Source organism: Camelus dromedarius, chromosome 13 (genome assembly GCF_036321535.1).
Source record: "Camelus dromedarius isolate mCamDro1 chromosome 13, mCamDro1.pat, whole genome shotgun sequence".
NCBI classification, from domain to species: domain Eukaryota; kingdom Metazoa; phylum Chordata; class Mammalia; order Artiodactyla; family Camelidae; genus Camelus; species Camelus dromedarius.
The window spans coordinates 25,208,729-25,231,987 of NC_087448.1; the positions used below are offsets into that span (position 1 = coordinate 25,208,729).

The 23,259-nt window shown below is 37.7% G+C and overlaps 1 protein-coding gene across 7 annotated transcripts in view; it reads right to left on the bottom strand.

Moving 5' to 3' along the window:
- The window catches only part of SCEL (sciellin), a 266,901-nt gene that overhangs the window by 143,433 nt on the left and 100,209 nt on the right, over positions 1 to 23,259 (bottom strand). Inside the window, exon 2 of one of the 7 annotated variants that reach the window (XM_064493054.1) lies at positions 1,895 to 2,163. The exons of the other annotated variants lie outside the window; for them this stretch is intronic. The gene's annotated coding sequence lies outside the window, so the exon portion shown is untranslated. The remainder of the gene's footprint in view (positions 1 to 1,894; positions 2,164 to 23,259) is intronic. 7 annotated transcript variants of the gene reach the window in all.

Here is a 23,259-nt window from a genome sequence, read left to right on the forward strand (position 1 = left end):
CCAGGGTGGAGGAGAGAACAAAATATATTCTTGGTCATACTAACATAACATTAATGGAAAACAGCCGTAAAAATCACACAAGCCTGCAAAGATTTTTACTGGCACACATTTCCATGGTAGTGCGATGACAGCGCAGTGTCTGCCCCGCGCCTCAGGGACAACAGTTGTAGGACAGTGAATCAGCACAAAAAAGGTAATGAGGTCAGTCCCCCAGTGCCCTCTGATTTAAAGCTGCCTCCCAAACAGCGAAGGGTCAAGGATAACCATCAAAACACAGATCAGCAGCATCGGTCTTAATGGAACATTCACAGGCAGCTGTATTGGTAGATCATTTGCTGTCTCTGTGTGTGTTTTTAATGTAAGCGATGTCTTTTTAGATTCTGAAGTCAGAATTATTACTTAAAAAAAAATTCCCATAGCTCCATTTAACCCACGCTATTTGTGGGAGGTGAGGAAGAAGTGACTCATGAAATTGCCAAAATGCTTGTGAAAATGCAGATGAAATGGTGACAGACTCTGAAGCATTCAGCTCTTATTCTTTAAAAATCTTTCTAAAAAGAGAATTGGGCTAGGAGTAGGGAGGGCATGAAAAGGAATTAATTCTAAGCATTATGTAGAATCCTAGACCTTTCAGCTAAAAGTATTTTAAAGTCCTCAGCATGTAATATTTTCCATTATTTCTAGCCTATAATTTTTCTCCTCAGCCACTTTAAATAAAAAAAAAAAAACCAAAAAACCCTGTATACTGTAATATCACATACAAGAAACTTTTCCCAAATTAGCTGCAGTTCAATTGACCATGGAAACATGGCTATATATATAGTTTGCAAATGTTAAAAGTAACTAGAGGATCTTTAGGGATACTAAGCTTGAATGTAATGAATAAGGACAGAGCACACTTGGTTTCCTAAAGCAGAGCTCATCCAGCGGGCGCCAAGACTTCCCTGACCCTGGCTCCTTGGAGGAAACAGTTTTAGGCACTTGGAGCTGAGACAATGGGAAATAACCACATCCTTATTTCTTCAAAGTGAAATGACTAATTCTAACTTGTTGACAGTAAAAAGCAAGAAGTGTGATACTTAGGTCCAAGACAGTTTCTCCAACCATCTGTCTTAAATGTAGCTGCAATTCATATATTGAGCATAGTTACTGATATTTTTGTCAGTAAATACATATTTTTCATGTGAATGCATAGAAAAGCAGATCACTTAGTCTAATGTAAGCCATCTTACAATGGTTCTTCTGACTGTATTTTAATCTAGTCTCCTCTCTAATAATCTATGTCACCTTGGGTTTGCTTTGTCTTTTCCTTCTACAAAGCAGATTTGCGTGGGAACAGTAGAATCAGGCATGCCTTAAATATTTGGCCACTTGGAGTCATTCTACTTACTGTAAAGACACAGGGAAATCTTAAACAGTGATTCCTAAGATTCCTGAAGAGGTCTTCATAAACTATGTGCGTTCTGAGCACCAAACGGGTTTTATACACCTGGTTCTACCTCAGGCGAAAAACCTAGGCTACACTTGTAATTTCAGGACAGGTTGTAAAATAAATTACTCATGTGTAAAGGTAAAGGTTCAGATCCTAACATGCCTACAAATTTGAGATTTTGGGTGCCTGGTTAAAATACGCAGTGGAATCAATCCTAGAAATTCCTCTCTGAAGCTTCTCTAGTCTCACCAGGAGAGATGCGCACCCCTGTGGTTTCTACTTGCATCTATCAGATAGCCCTGTCCATCTTTTATTATAGCTACTGTACAGTCCTAAAAAGCAAGGTAGTGTCTCATGCACCGCTCATTTGCCCTGGACTGTCTTGCACACTGGTAATTCAATGAAGGTTGCTTGGATGAATGAGATTGCAAAGATAGATGGTAAGCAATGGATGGGACTCACCCAACACATTTTCCTGGGTGCTTTGCCTCTAGTGCAGTTTAATCCTTCACTCCAGAGGCAAGACCCAGAGCTTTCATGGATGGCACCCCATCTTGTTCAGGTGCCGGTGCTGCCTCAGGCCATGTCTTCTAAATGCATGAGCTATTCAACCTCTTCTTCAATGATAGTCAAGGTTCTTGAACTGCTGGACGATATTAACTGATACTCCTCAGTAGGATGTATGGACTGGGCCACGTCTGGCACAGCATCTCTCACACTGGAGGTGCTCTCTACAACAGGAAAGAAGGGCAATGGAACAATATTAAGCTCTAGTTTCTTGAATACAGACAGAATTTTCAAAACCAAATCTGCCAGACTCTTGGTACAGATCACTCGTTGTTCTACTTGGAATCCTTCCTGTCTCTTCCATCTTCACACTCAATAATGCCTTTGAATAGGCCATATTGCTCCCATCACGATAGTTCTACAAAGTTGGATGTTTTAGGAAAAAGTTGGGCTCTCTGATGTCTTATCTAGTTTGTAGCTATTTTCTACTTTTTCTCTCCAGGCTCTGTTCTTTTTCCCAAACCTCCTCCAAGTAATGGTGTTTGTGAAATTGCTTGCACTTTAATTATTTTCAATATGTACTCCACCCAGAAGCCTGTAGCACTCTTGTGTTAGGAGTGAATGCTGAGAGATAGAGGGATAATCTGGTATAACTAAAAGGAAATAAAAAGAATTAAGCTTGGTGCCAAAACAAACACTGAAATAAAATTCTGCCTATTTTTTTTATTATTTTTTCACAGTTTGCAGAAAAATCTCAAAATTTAATGAGAACAATTGTTTAACAAAACAGCACCAAAAATGGTCATAAAAATAAGTGTGGGGGCGTTTATGTACTAAGCATGATTTTCCCTTAGTACTTACTGAAAATTCCCCCTCTCTCTCTTTCTTTCTCTCTCTTTCATTTGTCCATTCATTCTTTCATGATTACACACGTAAGCAGATAAAACAAAGGAGTTTTTCCTCTTTTGAAAGTACAAAAAATGAGAGAAATGCGAAGGGGTCAAACATCTTGCAAAAATGGCAAAGTGAGACTGAACTGTCTTCAGTGTACACTGTAATACTGATCATTGTTTTGCCAGGAGAAACATGTAATATACTGGCAGAGTCACAGTTCTGGTATATCAACCATGTATATTTTAACTCTCATATAATTTCATATATTTAACTTCATTTCCATAACTCAGTACATCAAAGTGTAATGGATTCCCAACTGTAAGAATTTTGAGGACTTTGTATATACCCTTTGAGGCTGTCATATTTTTTCTTTGCTTTTATTTAGAGTCATTTGATTAACAGAAACAGGAACTCCTTTGCGGCATCTGTGCCAACGACTAGGTAGCTGTTCACCAAATTCTTTTTTCTTTCCTCCCAAGTACACTTTGGGGCAACATGTCATAACCAGCATTGCAATTGTTGGTAGCCTTGTGACTAGGTGCTGGTCAAGGGAAGATGAACAGAATGAACAGTAATAGTATATGAAGAGTAACGTATATGACTCTCACAATACTCTCTCTTTTTCCCCCTTGTACCCATGGAATGGAGAAGTCTAAGAATCAAGAAAAGGACCTACAGCCTACATTGCTGCTTGGAGGAAAGCTGCCCAGGAACCAGCCAGCCAAGCTAAAGATGTAATATGAGTGACAAAAAAAACTTTGTTTTGAATTACTAATCCAAATTTTAAGCTTCGAAATTTTAAAGTTCTGTCTTATAGCAGTTGGCCTGTCCCAACTAATACAACAGTCTGAGAAAATCAATGTTAGTCTAAACATCTTCATCACTGAGAGCTGGAATGGGAAATCAAGTTGCTGGGAACTGAGGTGAACAGAGAGATGCACTGTTCTCTCCCTCTCTGTCCCTCATTCACGAAGCACCAGACTAACGTAAGATAGCCCTGGCAAATATACTGTGAATATTCAACTCAGAAACACATTTAGTAAGCAAAGCTCTGTGCCAGAAGCCAACAGGAAGGGTCTTCCTTTAGTTAATCACTAGATGCGAGTGGTAAATAGTTCTTACGTAAAGGGTAGAGACCGAGAAAATGCACAGCTTAATAAGACAATCAACTAAAGGCTTGGGTAGGGAGAAACAAACCAGGCATGAAGAAATAGGGGGGAGAGGGAGGAGGAAAACCTGAAGGAGGAGGTTCAGAATGGGAGTAGGAGCTGGGGCTCGGAGAGGTTCCTTGAGGCACTCCAGAGGATTTTCAAAGGGACCTTGAGGACCTGCCCAGGGATGAGGAGAAGACAGGAGAAATAAGCACCCATCTTGGACCTGATACCTTCAGACTTCTCGTCATCATTTCCCATCTTCTTCAGTTTTCCCTCACAAATCTTATTTCCTAATCACTTAATTATCATTCCATTCCCTTAGCTTTCCTTTAAAATAGATAGTCTATTTCCTGGTTTTGTATAGCCAATTTCGATTATAATCTCCTACACTAGACACAAGTTGAAAAAGACTAATCAGGACAAGTACCTCTCCATACTTTCCCAAGCCACACTCCACAGTTATACGCTAAGGTACACCCCAGGTATCTTCTCAGTCTTGGGACTGTCACACCAATCAAGCAATAGAAATTTCTGGATCTTTTTCTGCCCACAGTGAAGGGCAGACCATTGTGCAGAGCCTTGAATTTCTATGCAGAATTTTTGGTAAGATATGAAAAATAATCCTGCCCTAATTTTTGTGATTCTGGAGTTGGCTGCCACTGAGCAAGGTTGAGCAATCTATTTCTCTGAAGGGAACGCCCATCTTTCTGGGAAAATTTAGGCACATTCCTTCCTAGAAAAGAAGGGAGACTAAGTGACCTTTGGCAGACTTTTAAGACCTAATGGTCTAAAAAAAATGACATTTCATAATGATGACATGGTATGATCGTGAAAATTTTGATTTGATGTCTCCCACTGTCTTTCAATGATCCACAGTGCCTTTGCATGTACATCATTTAGCCTTAAGATACTTAGTTTGGTAATAGCCTCACTTGCAAACCCAGGTAGATTACTTTGTTCAAGGCTTCTCAGAGACAACTGTAGGCTTAGAACTGTGCTTGTGTTCAAAGAACAACTAGACAGAGACTGGAATGTTATCCCTTTTCAGTCAAATGTGCTTGAATAGCCTAGATAACTCTGCCTCCTGGACCTTTATCTGTGCAATGGGAGTAAATGGATGGAATAGGTTCCTTTCCCCTTAACTTCTTTGACTCTTCTCATCCCATCCAGTGGGTCAAGGAGGGCTCTCTTTGCTTTCATCCTTACCTTCAGTGGAGAGGGGTCTTTCTTTTAGCACAATATTGAGAACTTTCCTGACACTCCAATCTAAAGGAAATATTCAGTTCTCCATCACATTTTCCTGGTTTATTTTCTTCATAGAATTCATCATTACGTGAAACTATCTTTAAAAAAAACTATCAGTTCACTTGTCAACCATTTGCACCCCCACACACACATATTGGAACATAAGCTCCATGTCTGCTTGTTCACCACCATATGGTATAGTACCTAGCACACAGTAGTCACTTAATAATTAAGTGAATAAACCCAAGATGTGCTACGAGAAGTGATCAATATTAGCTTCTGTGGGTGTTACAGGCGCTTCCCAAGAATGGGAAAATACACTTCAAAGAGAACTCACCAAGGCAGGCAAAGTAGCACAGTGACATAAAGTCAGGACTGAGGGAGAGCACAGAGGACGAAGTGGAAATGAGGGTGAGGCCCTGAGCCCTGCGGAGAGCAGACTCAGCAGTGACTGGAAGGCAAGCAAGAGGAGCAGCAGAGGAACAGTTCACTTTACTTTGTACTTCAAGGATATTTCTAATAGACATGAGTAAGCCTGGGGCCGTTCCTGTTGGACTTCCTAGCTATTGGGGATGCAATAAGGCATTACAACTGTGATGCTTATTCCAAGTGGTGCTGTGAGGATTAAAACTGTCTGAAGTATATACAACCCTCAGTACCCTGATACGGAAAAAATTGTAGCCTCAATTCCTTGGAGTCCTCCTCTCCCAGGCATCTTCTGCATCTACTTTACTTGTTCAAACATGCACTCATAGCTCCTACCTTTTAAATAATCTCTGTCCCTGCCTCTTCCTCTATCTCTCTGTTTCTGCTTCTGAAAGAATTCCCCACCCCATCACTGACTGGCCTACCACAATCCAGTAACAGAAAGGCTCTCGCTGAGGCCACCAGTAACCCCTTGTGGTCACCAGCAAGGAGCTTGTTCAGACCCCTTCCCTCCTACCTCTTTGCAGCATTCAACAAGCTTCAGCACTTGCTTCTTGAAACGCCTTTTCCTCTGGCTTTTCTGATACCACAGCCACCAAGTTCCTCTCCCACCAGGTAGGCCACTTCTCACTCCCCATTGCTGCCTTTTCTTCTTCTACCTGATTTTCAAATGTGGAAATTCCTCAACAAGGCTGAAGGTCAGTCTTGGACCTTCTCTATTTTCGTTCTTTAAATATTCTCGTCTGTGTCTATGCTTTAAATTCAACTATATTACAACTTCTAAACTAATAGCCTCCAAACGTATAGCTCAGCTCCAGATCTGTGTATCCAAATGTCTACTTGACACATCCACTTGGATATCCTACAGACATCACCAACTTAACACGTCCAGGACAGAACTCAGGCTCTCTCCTAACCCCAGCCCAAGCCAACACACTCCTCTTCCAGTCTTCTCAATCTTGGCAAATGAGACCTCCATTCACTCAGAAGAGTGCATTTCTTCCTCAACTTCTGTGACCAATCCATTACTAAGCCCTGCCAATCTTCTCTCCAAATTAAATTTTGACTCTATCTCTTTCTGTTCCTTCACTCTGGTCTTACCTCCAACATCTGCCATCTGAAATTTTTTCCTTCAAATTTTGTGCAACTTTAATTCATTTGTAAAATTCTTATTATATCCTAGAATGATAATTTTAAAATAAAATTTGATCATATCAGCTTGCTGATCTATCCGCAAATAGGATAAAATTTGTCTTTTCCATGGCCTGTTCAAATAATGTAGCCTCTGCCTACTTCTGGAACTGCAGCTCATCTCAGATTCTTATCCCTTGCCATGCACCAAGTATTCTTCCACCCTTTACATTTGCAAGATTTTTCCTACCCCTGCACCTTTGCACAACCTGTTTTTTTCTAGATGGAGTGTTTTCCCATCTCCTTTACCTGCCTACTCTTAGTAACTCTGAAGATTCCCACTCAAATATTTTCTTGATTCACCAGTCTAAACTAGATCTTCCCCCCATTTTTCCTTAACTTTATTCTTTTTTTTTAATACTATTTAACACAATAGGTATTTATTTAGCTGTACAGGTGATTATTTATAATAGTTACCTATATTATCTATATTATAATAAATAATTGATATATTTCAAATAGTAAGATAATATAGACAATATTATATGTAATTATATGTAACTATATTTGTATTTATTTATATTTTTATATGTAAAATTATATATAAATATACGTGTAATTATATATCTGATATAATATAATTACATATAAAATATACACATAATACATATGTATAGGTCTCTGTAACTATATAGCATGTGATGTCTCCCCAACTAGAACGAGGGACTATATACGTTTTCCTCTCTATTATATATCTTGTACCTAGCGCAGTGCTTGGCACGTAACATGCATATAATAAATAAATATTTCATACATTTCATAAAAGATTATCATTACTTAGCAGTAGTAATAAAAATATTTCTAGTAATATTCACCTAAATTCCTTTTCTGAAATCCTTTGAGCCAGAAGTGTTTGGGAATTCAGACAATATTCTGATTTTTGGATTAATGTGCACACACACCACATTAGGGAATAATTCTGGCAGGATCTGGGGTAGCATCTGTAATCAAACACTAATAATTCCAGAGCTAAATGTACCAATATTTATAATCAGTAGAACCAGTTAAAACTATGAACAGCCCCACATCAGATCAGGTCCAAATTTATCACCAATGAAGCTGTGAAAACAAAGTCTTTGAGTTTCCAGAAGAGTTTGGATTGGGAATGGCCCATAAAGAATGGAGAAGCTGGCCCAGCCCTGCCATGATCTCTGGCTTTCATAAGAGGTGCCTCAGAAGAGCTCACTTTCCCCATGTGAAAAAGCACCTGACTTTTACTCAGACTGACCCAAAATAAATCCAAACCACTCAAGAGGAAACATCTGAGGATTTTCAGCGGACTTCAGTTACACGGACTTTCCACCATGAAATTCACTCTCACTGAAATAACTACCTCCTGGGAGCACTTAAAATTCTCCATTTTGCAATAGATTTGGGTAGAAAAAAAAACTTAGGAATCTGTCCAAAGCCAGGGTCACTGCTGCCCAAGATGTATTTAACAATGAAAGTTCTGACTCACCTGTCCCTGCCTTGCCCTACTCATGGCTTGTATGACTTCTGTGCTAACTTTCCTGAAACTTTTCCAAGTGTGTTTGTGCTTGCATCAAAAATACTTCCCCCTTTAAATTCAACACAGTGCTACAAGTCACTGATTAATCTTTGTCGTGATTGTTTTGTTTTAAATTATCTTATCCATAAAAGAATTAAGCAATTATGAAAAAGTTCTTTCAAAAATTAACAATAGACTCACAGTAAAAAGGGATTAATTAAGGGGGGAAATTCAAGATGCTTTATATTCTGTCAAAATATGTCTAAGTGCTTGGAGTCATGTCTTCTCACCTATCTTTTACCACCATCCAGTGGGGGGAAGCAACTCTCCTAAAATAAATCTCAAGCAAGTTTTTGGATGAGAATCTGAATTTTAAAACACCTGATATATAATTGTGACCTTACTTAAAGTGAAAATCATTTTCACTTTAGTGTTATTGGCATGAAATTTTGACACATAAAGGTATTCACGATGGTTATTATATCAGAAAATAAACAGATGAATAAACAACTTCTGAAGGCATTATTAGCCTACTTTAAGTAAGTAGGCTACTCTGGTCTACTGGCCTATTTTTAAAGTCTTCTATTAGCCTACTTCAAAAAAGTAAAAGAACAGTAAGAGTCAGTCAAATATTCATGAGGGAACAAGAAGCAGATCATCAATGGGGGGGTTCACTTTAGCAAATAAGAAAATATTTTGTAAGCATCTTTAACTTGATAACCAAATGTGCATTTTTAAGTAGGTTCAATAATAAAAAAGATATGATAATATCACATCTTTAATGTAAACCATCACGTACACAATCTCTGAAAAGACAATTTCCTAAAACAATAGTATTATATTTTAAATTTTTCCTTCCATATTTGTAATTGTAAAACAAATGCTAGATGTAACTTTATTTTATCTGAATTCAGAGCCATACAGATACATCTTAGAGCTGATGGCCTACAAAGAGATACTTTAAAAAGAGGCAAAACACTGTTGGTGACGTTTTATTCAGTCTTAAAGGAGCAGATACACAGAGAAGTGGAACTCATTCCCCTCTTAAATTACAAAAAGGGATGAACATGAAGATGCAGCTAGAGTCATTTTAAGCTCTTGTTTTTTTAATTTTTAAATTCATTTTTTAAATTGTGACAAAATAACATAAAGTTGTCATTTTAACGGTTTTTAAATGCACAGTTCTGAGGCTTTTAGCATTCACATTCTTATGCAACCCTCACTGCTATCCATCTCCAGAACTGTTTTATCTTCCCAAACTGAAATTCTATACCCATTAAACCCTAACTCCTCATCCCCAACTCCCCCAGCCCCCTAAAATCACCATTCTACTTTCTGTCTCTGTGAACTGAACTATTCTAGTTAACCTCATAAAAGTGGAATCATACAATATTTGTCCCTTTGTGACTGTCTTATTTCACTTAGCATCACTTCCTCAACGTTCATCTATGTTGTAGCGTGTGTCAGGATTTCATTCCTCCCTAAAGCTGAATGATAGTCCATTATATGTATATACCACATTTCCTTCATCCATTCATCTGTCTATGGACACTTGGGTTGCTTCCATCTTTTTGGCTATTGTGAATTCTGCTGCTTATAAACTCTTTTTAAAAAACATTTCTTGTAAAAGGAAACATTTCTTGTAAAATATTGGTTAGAAAAAATTCTCAGCAAGATAAAACCGACACCGTTTGCTTTAAGTGAAAACCTATTCAATCAAGGAAGAAACTGCATGTTATTCAGTAATTCTACAATCACCTTCCTGCAAGTTAGGGGTTGTTTCAGTAGATGAAAAGCATACTATCCTCTTAACCAACTTCCCTCCCAATCACCAAACTCAGTTTTAGAATTCATGTAATATAGAGACTGTAATAAAACATCTTCCTATTGTTACCAAATTTGTGCCATTGAAAGGTGACAACCATTTGCCAAATTCACCAAGACAGTAAAAAGAACAGAGGACAAATTTTCCAGGGAAGTGGGTTTACATCAATTCTGTGGTTATATGTAAGCTTCAGAATCACAACAATCCAAGTACTAGGTGGATTCTAGGATGAATTTAAGTCTATCTTAAACCCCACATCAGGAGGTTTTTTTTTAATTAAGACTTTATTGTAATATGGTCCATTGCAGTGAAGTTTTAAATGACAGACTCCCCATATCTTCTCAGAAAAGGTGTGATACGGAAGACACCACAGTGATTAATCTTGGGCAATTCCTCACTTTACATCAGGCCAAGAAGCAATATTTTCCTATTACATCATCTAGCCTCTTACCTTAAATCATTTTAGGAATAAAGAGGGAGATGAACTAATTAGTAATATCCTATGTTTCCTTTTATGTGTAAAAGGATGATTCTAGCATAATTTGATGGTTTTCAAGGCAGCACACTAGGAAGTTATTTCATATTTTCAGAGATTGAGTGCCATGAACTTATGTCTCCTTGAAAGAATCCAAACCTTTCAGCTCAGGAACTGCTATTAAAATGGATGTGTTTATCAAAGGCCAGATCTTGTTCATAGCTCGCCAGACTGAATGCTTCTTGGAGATGAACTATTCACATGGGAGAATTATCACATTGCTCAGTAATACATGTAGTTCCCTTCTCACGAGTCTAGTGCTGTTTCCTTAGTCCTGCCCTCCTCACACTCGCCTTTCTTCCCAATCACTGTCTTAATGTTTCCTTCAATGTGATTTCATGACTAACGCATAGAGAAATAACTTTTGGGTTTCATACTATAAAGAAATCATAATAAAACACTCTACTATTGCTTCTAAATTTGTGCCACTCAAAGGTGACATCTTGTCATTTATTTAAAAATACTGTGTTCAGCCTCTCAAACAATGTCACACAAAAAGCAAGTTAAAGGGAAAGAAAAGACATTCACCTTTTTGTCTAATAAAGGATTCATTCCTTGCAGCAAATGCTGAACAAACAGATATTTCTTGCTTTAAGTGGGGGTGGGGTAGAAACCCTCTCTTTGCAGTTTCAAACACAAAATCAAAAAATTAGGGAGATTATTATTTATATTGCAAAGGAATTTTTTTTCATATATGGGCTCACTGAGCCTCAATTCTGCCTTCGGAATCTTGCTTGAGTCCATTTCATTGACAGAATGTAAATTATACCCACAACATCAAAAACAAAGGAGTCTGGAAAATAAGACTCTCGGACTTCCAGCCCTGTGATATAAGGGAGAGCATAAAAGGGTGTGGAAATGCTGATTTTATTTATATATATATATATAATCAAGTTTCAAGTGAAAACCTAACCAAGTTTCAAGTGAAACTTGAGACAGAGAGACAGACAGAGAGTCATGTTATAGAACAGATTCATATCACACACACACACACACACACACACACACACACACACACACAGACATCTGCCAAGTTGGGTAGAGGGTTTCTCTTTCTCGCTTATCGGCTGTGCTAGCCTGAGGTCACACCATCCATACCAAGGGTATCCTACATGGACTTGCCTGTAGGCTCTTCCACAGAGATGGTTATAACACTGCTTTTCGAATGGTCCCCGCCTACTTTACCCTTGTACCCTTTTCTTAATGCTGTCACAGTTACGCAGCAGTGCAGAGTTCAAAAAAACAAGCCAGTTAAGCCTGGCGATTCCATTCTGTATTTGTGAATCAAATGGAGAAGACTTTTTTCCTAAGACTTTGTCTAGAGCAGCCAGCTGGCTTGCATTTATAAGCCAGTTTCAGCATGTACTCTTGTGTTTGCATCTGAGTAGTTTCTTATTTGGCAACATTTCTTGAATATCCACTCCAAAGGGAAACAAAGAGAAACCACAGACTTTTCCCTGGATGAACATACGTTCTAGTTAGTTTCCTGAGCACCTATTGAGCAGCAGAAACTTTACATACATTTATGCACATCATTAAAATAAATCTGCAAGGCAAATATTATTATCCTTATTTTACAAAAATGAATAAATAAATAAAAAGGACAAACTAAATATCTTGCAAAACCACAACTTGAATCTAATTACTGCTAACATAGAAACACAGAAGTGGTACAGCCACAAGCACACCACAGTGCGGAAGTTCTAAAAGGATGAAGAGGCAAGCAGAGGGGCAGTTGGATAAAGGTAAGTATATGGAAAACTAAAGGCTGCTGAAGCAGATCGATAACCCCAGATCCCTTTTAAAAAGCAAAAGTATAACACTTACACAAAACTTGCACAAATGCCTTATGACACTTAAAATCATGTTTTAAAATTAAAACAATGCTAATTTAGCATTCACATTTGCTTTCCAACATGTCAATTTTCTCTTAACAATATACAATATTATGCACTATATTTTGACACCATACACATAAAAGCTCCAAGTTAATTAAGAATCTACAACTATACAATCACTTCCAAGGAAAATTTGATGCCTAAGCATGGTTCTATGTTAACCAGGATAATGCAGTATGACCAGAGTTCATAGGATTTTGCTACAGCAAAAATAAAGTGCACCTTGCCTGGCACAGGTACTAACTGTTGCAGGCTCCTGTCATTGTCTGAGTTAACAGACTAGCTGCACTGTGTCATTGGTCAGAGTTTTAGACTCTCCAGTTCTTCCATACTGGGGTGGACCCAGTCAAAACAAAAAGGAACATGAACTATAATCTAGTAAATAAAATAACTAATCTGGAAGATTTAGGCTGAAACCATTTCTTGCAAGTAGGAATTTCGTACTGCCTCAGCTGCCGTCTGCATGTCAGCCATATGCTCTGTCTTACTGTCCTTCAAGGCCTTTAATTCATTGAGGCACATACAATATTAAACACTGGGCCTTGCCTTAGAATTAAGTTTCTGAAATGAAAAAGATCAACCTAACAATTGACATTATTTTTAAAAGCAAAAGTTGTTTTTTGCTTGGAAATCACAGTTACCAAAAAAAAAATTTTTTTAAGGCTAAAACTTTTAGAATCTTTGACTTAGCTTACCCAGGCAATAGTCTGTTACCCACATTTCAAAAAGACTTAGCCTACTTCCCTTCCTAAAAAATAGTATTTGATGTTACTGGGTTCGTGTCAAATAAAAGACTTAGCTATGCTGGTTCATCACTATTCCTGCTTCTGTTTGTCACAATAGGGCTCCAGGGTGACTCACAGTCACAGGACACTATTCCATGGTCTCTTCAGTTCATCACAATTATCGTCATTTCCAAGATGAAAAAATTGGCTTAAATTTTCTTTAAAGTTCTTTTCAGCCCTTATTGTTGGCTAATTTTTAACGTGGGTTTGAATACAAAGGCTTTAGCCAAAATAACAAATCCAGGCAAGTAAAAAGCAATAGGTTTAGTAATTTTGGTGTCACATAGATATACAATTTTAAAAGCTAATTAGCCATTTCTCAGTGAGACTGGAATTACCATCATTGAATATTATTGTCCACCCAGAACCACCAAGCACACTTTCAAGTGCAATAAAACATGGTTTAGCTACGAGCAGAAGCGGAAGCAGATCTCATGACCCAAGGTTGTGATTTGCAAACATTCTCATTTCTGCCCTGGCTCCAGCCATTGCAATTGCAATTAATGGGACCCCAACCCATCTCAACCACATACACACAGAATAATTTTTAATCCTGTGAGATGAAGAAATTGCAACTCTACATTGATCAAATGATAAGATTTTTCCCATCGTTACAATCTAAGTCAACTAGGGCTGGGTAGACAAAAGCAAGAGATGATCACAGGGCCTTGTCACAAATCTAATCATATTTTCTACTGAAGGACTTCATCAAAAAGGTACATGACTACAATATACGTTTAAAGGAGAATTTTTATTAAAATGGGCATTTCCTAGCAGTCACTCAAGAAGGACTCCTAGTCTTCCCTTTTCCCCAATATCTCTTAATGTAATTAGCTCCATACAACTCTAGGTGATTGTTTATGTATCTCTGAGATGTAATCACTTACATGATTTTTGTACTATAATTAATTGCTGTGGATCTGCCTGTGATGTCTGTTTATCAAGAGCAAGAATGGGGGGAGGGTATAGCCCAGTGGTAGGGTGTGGGCTTAGCATGCATGAGGTCCTGGGTTCAATCCCCAGTACCTCCATTAAAAATTATAATAATAAATAAATGAATGAATGAATGAACAAATAAACCTTATTACCTCCCTCCCCTCAAAAAGAGAAAAAAAGGAAGAACTATCTTGTTATTTTTCTTTCTCCACTGACCTATGTCCTCCACACTTTTTGGGAGGTATAAGCACTCGAAGGTATTTTACAAACAAAAATCCCCAAAATCAAAAAACATATTTTAATTACTTTTACTTCTTTTCTAATCTCTGAAATACTAGTTTTAATGTTCTATTCATTAATATCACCAAATCTTTTAATATGACATTAAGAAAAAATATGTAATCAGTTTAAAGATTTTTTAAATTAGAAATTTTATTTCAATATGTATTATAATTGTCAACTTCTTTTGTTCCAAATATGAACTTAAGCAAGTGACATTTACCTCTAGCTTCCAAGGAAGTATCCTTGCCTGTATGTTTAAAGTCTGGATGTCATCTACTAACAAAATGTGGAGCACCATTATTTAATTTTCTAGTCTGAGCCTTGCTCCCATGGAGTGCTAATTCTCTCTGTGCATCCTCTTTTTCTTGTAAACTATGGTTTCCTCAAGCACCGGAGTAACATTTTATTCCTATGAACACGCAGGGACTGGCAGACTAAATGATGTTTATGAATGATTTACTGTATCTTCTAAACCATTCTGGTCTAAAATTTACATCAATAGAAAAATGGTAATCACATCATCTCAGTGATTAAAGTCCCTATCTTCTATTCTATAAAGAATATTATAACATTTTCCTCTACTTTCCCAGGAAAAAAAAAAAAGTACAAAGACATAAGGACAAAAGTTGCGAAATATTTTAGCACACAAAATAGCATTCATACACCATTACTAAAATTGTATAGTTGCGGGAAACAAGTAGTAAAAGTGCCAAAATATAAGGTGATATTTTGCAGAGTCAAGCTCATTTTTAGTACACTGAAATGTATACTATCTGCCCTTTCACACACATAAAGAATTCACTCGGTCTATAATGTAATGTACTCTTTCACAAAAGTATTACATCAGGTGCTATTCCACTGGATTTAAAGCAGAGAAGGTCAGCCAAGCACTTGGGCCAAGACTTTAAGAAAGAGTCAGAACTTGGGTTAGATGCAAGTACCCTTTCAACCCGAAAGGAATAAGGTATCTTATTTTTTAAGAGCCCATTAAGTATGTGGTAAGCAGAAGAATGACCCCATCAAATATATCCATGTCTTCATCCTGGGGTCTGTGAATGTATTGTCTTACATGGCAAATGAGATTTTGAAGATGTGATTAAATTAAGGATCTTGAGATGAGGAGATTATCCTGGATTTTCCAGATGGGTCCAATGTAATCACAAGTGTGTTTATAAGTGAAAGAGGGAGGCAAGAGTTTAAGAGAGAAGGAGATGCTATGAGGGAAACAAAGTCAGAGTGATGAGTATGAAAAAAACCTGAGTGGCCATCACTGGCTTTGAAAGTAAAAGAGTCACCGTTTAAGAAATACAGGCAGCCTCTAGAAATAGGAAAAGGCACAAGGAGCAGTTTTCTCCTAGAGTTTCTAAAAGGATCGCAGCCCTGATGACACCTTGATTTTAGCCTCGGGAGGCTCACTCCAGATGTCTGACTTCCAAATACATAAATAATAAAATTATATTGTTTTAAGTTGCTAAATTTAGAGTCATTTGTTACAGCAGCAATAAGAACCTAATACAAGCTCAATAAGCCCTCAGAACTTGGGTCCAAACACTCAATAATCACATTGTAATAAAAACATAGAAAGAATTAATGCACAATTTATACTAGAGTAAATCAATGTGGAAGGAAGGAAGGAAAGAAGGAAATAGAATTTAGCAAGTTCACAAAAACACTATGGTTGCTCAAAATTCAAAGCCCATGACATTTTGAAGAAACGGGCCACTGAGAGGGGAAATGTTAGGGAGCCTAGTAAGTAATCCAAATTTTTAAAACTGAAAAAAAATTTTTTTTTTTAATTTAACAGGAATGAGATGGAAAAAAGGGTACAGATAGCCAGCATTGCTCAATAGACCTAAGCATTGCAGTATAAGACAGGTCTCTCTGGGGGCGCACCTCAAGTTTTATTTATTTTTCTATGCTCTTGCCCCAGCATACTACCTTAACAGAAAGTAGACAAGAAGTATCTGTTGCATCAGTAAATACCAGCTCCAGAGGAGTAGGCTCTAGAGAGAGAGTCATACAAAACAAAAGGTGATTCTTTCATTCATCCAACACATATTTATTCAGCGCTGATTCCGTGCATGTGATAGAGTAATAAGAAAACTATGGGCCCTGCTGTCATGACGCTTCAAACATTCTTCGGCTTTCAAATCCGCTTCAGCACTTAAGCATCTCTGGCATCAGTTTCCTACGGAGCTATGGCTTTAATTTCATAAATTACTATTTCATTTTTGTCAGGTTTTTATATTGTCAAGAATCTGAATTATTTGAGGCCATGGTTTACTTATCTCCTACCGTGTACCAATGGAGCTGAGTTATTTTAGATAGCATTTCTCATACTCTATTTAATAAGATAAAGCTCCACAGTCTACCAACTCCTTAAGGGAATCTTCTGCCTCTAGCTCCAGAGCTTCTGTCGCCCCCCAAATGACTGAAATGAGTTGAGAAAATCCAGGCAACATGGTGAGAGGGGATGTCCCAAGGACAAAGAGAAAATGGAAAGTACTTCAAATTAATGTAAGAGAGGTGATTGAATTTTACTGAACATCATGGATATTCACGTTCTCATACACCCTCAATCTAGCAGGAACTTTATTACACCCCCAGGGTGCCCCCAGTGCAGTGAAGGGTGCTGCAGAGTGTACATACATGCTCAGTAGATGAAGCAATCAATGCCTGGTGGTCAAGGCTGGAGCCAAAGTGTCCCTCCCAGAGACAAAGCTATCCTCTGGTCTGATAAATGGTATACCCACCAGGAGCCCTAGACACAAGGAAGGTTCTAACCGATTTCTGGTTTGAGCCCTGATGGAGAGGGCAAGCAGAGCTAAGCATTTGGTTAACAGTTCAGTCATCACTTCTTTAGTTTACCACCCTGAGCCCTGGCAACACTTACTCAGAGCCAACCCCGACTCAGAGCCAGGAAGATCAGGTCTTCATGCTTGTGGCAAATTCACAGGAGGAGACCAGCGGGGTGCTGCAATGTTATACAGATTGAGAAGAAAGGCAAATGGGGAATTGCTACTTGTATTTCGTAATTTTGCCTAGACTAATAAACCTTTTTAAGAGCACTTTAAAAAAAAATTAGAAAATGTTCTGAGTGCCAGCCTAAGGAAGTTTTATGAAGTGTACAAAATGTTTTTGATCCTCTTAAGCCTCATCTTGGCTTGCTCCCCTGCCCTCGTGCCTTGCTCAGCTCAGAGAAGCTCTCCCTGCACTGACTTCTGGTATCAAATCTCGCTGCTAAGGATCTTCCCTCATTGGGAATACTGGCTCCACTCATTCCCAGATGACTAGAAAATGCTTCACTCCCTAACTCCAGCCCCAGCTGTGCTGTAACTATCAGCAGCCCAAAGCGTTACTCCCAAGGAATCCTGCCCTTTAACACGGAGTGTATGGAGACATTTCCTTGGCCTCAAGAAATGCAACTTAGCACATGTGATATTCATCAAAAAGGCTTGTCATCCAGCAGAAACTTACTGTCAGTTTGATAGTGGCTACCCTGCTGGATGTCCTGTGCATGTGAATGTAACACTCTAGGAGTCAGACAGATAGCATTACAGCATGCAGTGATCAAATCCTGCACTAGGAGGTTCACCCTATTGGCTTGCAAATGAACAAGATGACAGAGTAAGAGTGAAACAGCATATTAGGTCACATGCTGTCCTGGTGTGGCTTTTTCCTGTGTATTAGGTTCAGTTTTGGAATATCCAACAAACATCCCAAAAGTGTGTCATGCTTCTGTCAAGTTAATATTTTCCTGCTTACAAAGATGTTCTTTTGTCCTTGGAAAGTAATCTAATAGAATTTCACTGTGTTATGAACAGCTCTGCCAAGGGTGTATTTTTAGTTTCCTTTAGAGACTTCAATATGTATCTATACCAGAACTACCAAATTCTTAAATAGATTAGTGTGTGTGTGTGTGTGTGTGTGTTTAAGAAGTGATACTGTTTTCAAAAAGATACAAACTGTATATATAAATGCTGCTGCTACACATAATGTAATTGCTGATCTAAGACATACCAGTTAACAGAAAACTGACTTTGGGAAATAATTTTCTATAATACACAGAGTACCATCTTCCTTACAGCCATTACGGTAGCAATGGCACATGTGGCCTGAAGCTGACTCTCCAAGCCCTGGGGAAAGGTTCATGAGTGCAACAGGGTTGTTTAGGTGGGTGGTCTGTCAGGATGTCTAAAATGGTGTATGTAGTAATCATTTTTATGAACACAAGCACTAGAGAAGCTATTTTAAGATCACAACTGGGGAAATATAAAAACACAAATTGTAATCCTTGTGGTTGTTGCCTGTCATTTTAGATCTATTCTTTTGTTGGTTGCCACTAGCAACAAGAAAATAAAGCTGAAGAAATTTTAATCGAATAAATACCGCTATTTACCTCCTTGATCAAATACTCTGTTGCACTGAAAAGTAGGCAAGTTCAACAGAAGTCAGTAATCTGAGAGATGAACTCCTTGGATGGGATTTTTAAAAATCTTAAAGGCAAATAATCATCAGTCATAAAGATGAGGTTCTTGAAGCCATGAAAAAATAACCTCACAGAGCTCAGGAGTATCTTTCTGCTCTGCAGAGCATGGAACAGTGGGATGTCTTCTCTAGCCCTCGTAAACAGAGGCAGAGCAAATTAAATATCCGGTATTTGAACCAGAAATTGACCTGAGCTCTAGCATTGCTGATTATAATCCTGAGGGCTTTGATCATTAAAACAGAAAATACCTTTAAAAAATCTTAACAGCACGAAAATAATAACTGAAGCTACTCTTAATGGAGCATTTATTATGACAGGTACTGTGTTCCGTGTTTACAAATCGTAACTCGTTTAATTTTCATGTGTCTGCAGATACAATCTTCTTTTTCCTTTTTTTTTTTTTTTTTTACATGGGGAAACAGAAACTGGTTAAGCAATTTGCCTAAAGTTGACGGGGGCCAAGAAATGACAAAGGAGAGTAAGGCTAGTTTTGTGCAACAACAAAACCACTCTTTCCACTCCACCACACTGGCTCTCTGAATATGCAGAAAGCTACTAGTTATTCGCAGCACAGGTATGTCGAGCTGTAGGTCAAAGAGGGAAGAAAACAGAGGACTCCCTGTGTGCCAGGCACTTTCCATACATTACCTCCTCCAAAGCACACTGTAACTTTGTGAAGTAGGAATACTGACATTCGAACCTGTTAAGGAACATAATCAAGATTACAGAAATACTAGGTGGCATAGCTAGTATCTGAAACCAGATTTGTCTGAATCAAACACACGTTCTTTGTACTCTAACATCCCACTTCCTCCAAAGTGGAGTCTTTAGACAATGTCGGTATTTATGGATTGAATAAAAATCATCTTAGATGAGAATTTTTTATTGAATATAGTTATTTTTCAGAGGATAATATTTGACCTACGGAGCAGCCAAATCTGTATACATCACAAATTACTGTATGACCAAGTTCTCCTATATTTTCTAGTTTTCATTAGAGGCCACAGATCTCATTAAAGAAATATATATATATATATATATATATATATATACCTTTTTTCTTATTCTACTTGTATAGAGAAAAAAATAAAAAAGGCACTAGTGGTGAGAAATAAGAGAAGTTCTTGTCAACCACGTTGAATGGCAGAGAGACAAAGTAGAAGCATAGAAAAGTGGCAGGCAGTACCTTCATTTTGAACAACATAAGGTTATGCTATTATTTTAAACTTCAAAATGTTGTTAAAAATAATACCTGCCTCCCAACACTATTTGTACTCAGGCAAAACAAATGTCTGCAAGACCCTCACATGATGGGGTGTTTTCTACAAAGACTTGGTAACACTGCCAGCCATTCTCTCCACTCAGACCCATCGTCCACACAGTTGGCACCCCCAGACCACTTAGCTTCTGTCCCTCTGACTTTTGGCTTTTTTACATTTCTATACTGTTTTTTTTTTTCTCATTTTCATTGATTTCTGCTCTTATCTTTGTTATTTCTTTTTTTTTCCTATGTATTTTCACTTTGCTTTAGTTTTCATTTCCAACCTTCTTAAGACGGAACTTTAGATCATTGATTTTAGACTTTTCTTCTTCCCTAAGATAAGCATTTAAAGATTTAAATTTCTCTGTAAGTGCTACGTTTGCTGCATTCCATGAATTTTGATACGTCATTTTGTTAGCATTCAGTTAAAAATATTTCCTGATTTCTCTTATTGATTTTTTTGATCCGTAGGTTATTTAGAAGTGTAAAATTCTAAAAATTTGGGATTTTTCTAGACATGTCATTGTTATTAATTCCTAATTTAATTGCTGTGGCTCAAAATTATACTGTGTGATTTTGAGAAAATTAATAAATAGAAACCTTAATTAAAATAGAGTCATGAGGCCAGAAGGGGGAGCCCTCACACCCCACGATGACAGCAAAGCCCGAAAAGGAAGAAGAAAGACTTCCTCTTCTTACCTGCCAAGAGCTCAGCTGCTGAGAGACTGTCAGGACTCAGCCAACGAAAAGCCACTATACTTTGAACTCTCAATTCCTCTAGTGGACACTTTGTTTACTGTAGCCCTTGCATAACTTCCTTTTCCCCTCTATAAAAGGTGTCTCCTTCCCTTGCTGTGTGGGAACTTGCACCATGGCTCACCATGATTGCAGACCCTGAAACACAATTCTTTGCTGATCCCCAACAACCCTTTTGCTGTAGAAATAACTGGCAGTCTGTTTGTTTAAGGTCAACAATTTTAAGCCTCTCAAATTCGCTGAGGCTTGTTTTATTGCCTAGCATAGTGGAAGCATCATGTAGATTTTTAAAGAATATGTGTTTTGCAGGTGTTGGGCGTAGTGTCTTCTCTGACTCTAATGGTTGGTAGTGTTGCTCACATTATCTATGTCTTAACTCATTCCTTTGTCTAGTCTATCAATTAGTGAGGCAGGAATATTTAAATCTTCAAATATGATTGTGGAATTGTCTTTTTTTCCCTTTACTTCTGGTTAATTCTGCTTCACGTACTTGGAAGCTCCTTATTAGCCATTATGGTATAATAAAAAATAAATATTTGGGCTTTGTCCCCAGTTCTTGGCAGAGCTCCTAGAACACCTGGAATTTACTGTCTTTTGTATACTAATAAAACTTATGGGATGGCCCTTGCAAAGCTTTTAGGATGGGGGCTGTTCACCAGAAAAAACCACCAATAATTAGAGGGATTAGACCTCAGGGAGAGGAGACAACTGGAGATTGAGTTCAATTACCAATAACCAGTGATTAAATGAATGGTGTCTACTTAATAAAACTTTCATAAAAATCCTAAAAGACCAGGTTTGAGGAGTTCCTGGGTTGGTGAACACACTAGTGTGGCAGGAGGGTGACATACCCAGAATGGGCATGTATATGCTGAGCCCTTTGCCCCTATAACTTACCCTATTCCATTTGCCTGTTCTGAGTTGTACCCTTTTTAATAAACTGGTAATTGTAAGTAAAGTGCTTTCCTGAGTTCTGTGACTTATTTTAGCAAATTATTGCATCTGAGGGAGAGTCGTGGCACCTCTGACTTTGTAGTTAGTCTGGCCAGAAGCATAAGTCTCTTGGGGACCTTATTTGCAGCTGGTGTCTAAAGTGGAGGCAGTCTTCTAGGATTCAGCCTATAACTTGTGTGGCTGCACCAAGTCTGGGTAGTTAGTATCAGAACTGAATCGAATTGAATTGAATTGTAGGAAACACAGTTGGTGTCAGAGAATTGGGGAATTGGTTGGTGGTGTCAAGAAAAAAAAACACACAGGCATATAAACATTTATAATTGTTATGATTTCCTGCTGAAGTGATTCTTTTATCATTCTGAAATAGTTCTATTTATCTCTAAAAATACTCTTTGTCCTGAAGAATGTTTTATCTGACATTTGTATGGTATATCTTTCTGTACCTTTACATTTAAAGTCCATCTCTTGTAGATACTATGTAATTTTTAACAATCCATTTTGACTTTCTCTGTTTCTAACATTGTCTAATAGAACTTTCTGGGATGACAGAAATGTTCTACATCTGCACTATCCAATACGGTAGCCACCGTCCACATGTAGCTATTGAGTACTTGAGATGTGGCTAATACAACTGAGAAACTGAATTTTTAATTATTTTTAATTTAATTAATTTAAAATTAAATGTCCACATGAGACAGTGGCAGTCATATTAAACAGCAGAGGTTTAGTTCATTAATATTTAATGTAATTGCTGATATAGTTGGATGTAGGTGTACTATTTTCTTTATTCTGTTTTGTGTCCCTCTTGGATAATTTCTATTGATCTATTTCCAAGTTTTCTGACATTTTACTTCATCATATGAACTTTAATTTCTCTGCACACTCCTTTCTTCTCGTCCATCATTGGGAAGCACACATGTACTGTTCAATACTCAGTTAAATGATTTTTAACTCTTTGAAGAATTTCCTGAATTCCCATAATTGGGAGAATTCCCCTCCTTGTTACCCCTACTATATTGTACACACTTCTCTCTCCTGGTACCTCTAATATTTTAATTGGGTTTTGTTTCTTCTTTCTAAACTGTCTATGTCTTATTCCTCTTTGATCCATGCTCCTAACACTGTGATCTGTTCTCCTAACAGTGTATTGATTCTTCTTTTTTTTAAGGCATTTTTTAAATCTCATGACAAGATTCACTA